Here is a 3,886-nt window from a genome sequence, read left to right as displayed (position 1 = left end):
ACAAACAAGAGATCAAAAGCTAGGTCAAGCGTATTCGCTCCATGGTAATCGAGACATAAGCAATACCACCTCAAACTGGATTAGGCCTTTACCTTCACCGCAAGGGGCCGAACTAGTACAAACTCCTGTGTCCTTTGTCCCATTTAACCCCTTTAAGCTAACCTAGTTGTGATGGCTCCACGACTAAGTCCTCACACTAGGACATCTGGCATGACTATTCCACGACAGTTGGTGCCCATCGTGGGGCCAGCGCATGGTGGTTTTGAGTTCTTAAGAGGCAGCTTCGAAGGGATCAAGGGATACACTATGGGCCGGATGACTAAGAGACGTCGCGGCAAACTCTACATCGACGATGCAGGCTAGGGCCCCGAGGCCGGCTCAATTGAGTACGGGTACCGGGTCCCCTTCGGCAGAATTCATGTCTTCATCGGCAAGATCGGCGAGCCGGGCCCTGAGCCGGACATCTGCATCGACATCATCGAGACGGCTCAGTGTGCACGACCCGCCCAAGCTCAGCCCACCATGAAACGTTCCTTCGTAGGATTCATCCATGGGGCGGAATTTGATGAAGGATCCATGTCTGGCGGTGAGACGACCATCTATTCTGATGGTGAGTCGTCCACGGGCGAGACTACTTCATTGTATCAACTACAAGACGGCAGGCTTGGGGGTTGTTCCGATGGTGACAGTATTCCGGACTCCTATGAGCCGCCGAACAGGGTCGCAATCTTCATGGCCGGTACACAGCCTGGGCAGAATTCTTCGACTGCAGCGGCAATGATCTCGGGGTCAGCAATGACGATGGCAGCTGGGGCAGGAGGCCCTGTGCGCCCGCCGGCTTAGGTTTTGACGGATTTGCTGGATAAATTGACAGCCTTGTTAACAATAGAGGTTAGCCTGGCGAATCAAGCTCAGCATAACACGGAAAGCGCAAAACTACGTGACGAGGTAGCGCAAGACAAGGAAGACCTGTCGGCGGCGGATGCTAGGATGACAGTGGAGCAAGCTGTTTTGGATGCTCAGGCACAACGGATCCAGGCTAGTTCCTTCCGGCTCTCGTTGGATCAGAACGCTTCAAATGAAATCATGAGAAGGAGGCACCGGAGTCGTCTACCGTCGGTTTACAAGGCAAGGAACCTCTTCTGCACGCTTGGAGCGAGGACCAGTAACCAACCAGAGATAAATCTGGTCGAAGCGCCTGGGGCTGGAGTGTCGGCTCAACCGTGCACGATGGAGCCACCTCGTCTGAATAATACGCTGCCTCAGTATGTGCCAACACCACCGGTTCATTATTCCAGCCCTTTGGATAATATGATTGCTGCGGCGACACGATTGGCGGCTCTCCCAGTTGAAGGCGATTCTCCAGCGGCGGTTGAAACGCGGAGGGCTAGGGAGCTTCTTCAAACAACATTGGTATAGCAGGAGGCATATTCTTACAGTCGAGAGAGGATTCATTCGACCCCTTGCCCAAGCTGGAGTTATAACAGACATATGGACTCACCGGCTGTTTCAAGCAATGACTAGTGCCATAACCAGCCACGTGGGCATGGCCCGACGCGTGATGGTGCTCATGGTTTGGTCGATCAGGACAGGGCACATCGAGAAGCTGAGCAGGCGGCTCAGCAGACAGCTCATCAACATCTTCTAGTTTATCCGACGGCTTCGGTGGAGGCATGTGTGACCTCTAGAATCACGGGTATACCATGCTTAGTGCCGACTCTGCGTAATGAGCATCTGCCCAAGGATTTCAAAGGACCTCGTAAGGTGCCTAACTACATAGCCGATTTACCCCCTGAGGCGTGGATTGAGAGTTATGAGATGGCCATGGAGCTGTTGGAGGTCAGTGATGCTGCGTGTGCCAAATACTTCACCATGATGCTGGATGGGACGGCTCGTACTTGGTTAAAAAGGCTGCCTGCCAATTCCATTGGGTCATGGGATGAGCTAAAAGCCCGGTTTATCCAGAACTTTAAAGATGCGTGCAAACAGCCCATGTCAATTGTGGATTTGGATGCTTGCGCCCAAGAAGAGGGCGATTCAACAACCCATTGGGTGCGCCGGGTCAAGGCTATCCTGCACTCGTCAGATAACATCAATGTCGGCTCAGCAGTTCTAATGTTAGAGAAGAATTACCCTTTTTTTGCCTCTTCAGCAGAAGCTAGGGCGGCTCAAGCACGATTGCAATGATATGGGGCAGCCGATGGCAACTCTAGTTAAATATGCCAACTCTGATAGTACCAAGGACCCCGAGTCTGATGATGAAAAGCCAGGAAAGGGAAAGAAGAGTGGCAACAACAAGGGTCCGCAGCATAACCCAGCGAGTCAGGGGGGCAACAGTAAATGCAAGGCTGATAGTAATTCAGATTTTGTGGCTAATACCAACACGCAGAACAATGGTCAGCGTCATAAGGGGAGGCCACCTCCTCGGACAGGTGGATTAAGTCCCAATCTTGAGCAGTTGCTGAATCAGCCTTGCCCAAAGCATGGCATGAAGGAAAGGCCGTCTAGTCACCTTTGGAAAGACTGTCAAACTATGAGGGATTTCAAAAATTCTGATTTATTCTAGAACAATCATGGGCCGGGCGGCGGCTTAGGTTCTGGCGGCGGCGGTTCTCATGGCTTGGGTTACGGTGGTGGTGGTTCTAGTTCCGGCTTCGAGGGTCACCAAAACCATCAAGGTAATCTGGGTGGTTATAATCAACAATCCAGTCAGGGGGGTCAGCAGCAACAGTAGTCTGGATATCAAAGTCATCCGAAGCAGCTGAATAGTGGGCAGTATCACGTCTTCACCACAAGTTTATGCAAGTGGGACCAGAAGCTCCACAAGAGGGCTGTGAACGCCGTTGAGCCGGCAGTTCCCCATTACTTGCGATGGTCTGAGCAACCTATTATGTGGAGTCAAGAGGATCACCCGCCCTGGGTTGATAATCCTGGTCACTTGGCTTTGGTGGTGGCGCCTCAAGTTGGAGGATACAAATTCATTAAGGTACTCATGGATGGGGGTAGTGGTAATATCCTTTACTATGATACTTACCATCGCACGGGGTTAACTAACAAAAATCTTAAGCCGTCCAATACTGTTTTCCATGGAGTGGTGCCTGGTAAGTCGGCGTATCCTATGGGCAGGATTGATCTCGAAGTAGCCTTTGGGGATGAACATGATTCCAGGGCCGAGAAGTTAACCTTTGTAGTGGTCAAGATTAGAAGCCCGTACTACGCTCTGTTTGGATGGACGGCTTATGCCAAGTTCATGGCACGGCCTTGTTATGTTTATCTGCAGCTTAAAATGCCGGGTTACAAGGGGATCATCACGGTGCATGGAAGTCGGAAAATAGCTTTGGAGTGTGAAGAAGGTGACGCTGCTTATGCTGAGTCTGTGTGTGCAACAGAGGAATTGAAGTTCTATAAAGATAATGTTGATCCGGCCAATATGACATCTTTGAAAAAGCCAACCACAGAGCATGATCCAGTGTTGAAGTTTAAGTCGGCCAATGACACTAAGCTAGTGGACTTTGTTCCTCCAAGCAGTTCAGTATCAGTGCTAACCTGGATCCAAAATAGGAAAGCGCGCTCATCGAGTTCGTCCGCGAGAACCGGGACATCTTTGCATGGAAACCTTTTGACATGTCGGGTGTACCGAGGGAACTCGATGAGCAAACTCTTAATATTGATCCAAAGTTTAAGCCGGTCAAGCAATTCCTTCGTCGCTTCAATGAGGAGAGGCGTAAGGCCATTGGTGAAGAAGTGGCCCGGCTCTTGGCGGCTGGGTTCATTGTTGAAGTCTTTCATCCTGAGTGGTTGGCTAATCCGGTGTTGGTACTTAAGAAGAATGGCACTTGGCGTATGTGTGTGGACTACACAGACTTAAACAAGGCTTGTCCGGCTG

Source organism: Triticum aestivum, chromosome 4B (assembly GCF_018294505.1).
Source record: "Triticum aestivum cultivar Chinese Spring chromosome 4B, IWGSC CS RefSeq v2.1, whole genome shotgun sequence".
In the NCBI taxonomy this organism is placed as follows: Eukaryota; Viridiplantae; Streptophyta; class Magnoliopsida; order Poales; family Poaceae; genus Triticum; species Triticum aestivum.
The sequence above is the reverse complement of the archived record's forward strand: the minus strand, read 5'-3'. Positions refer to the sequence as shown.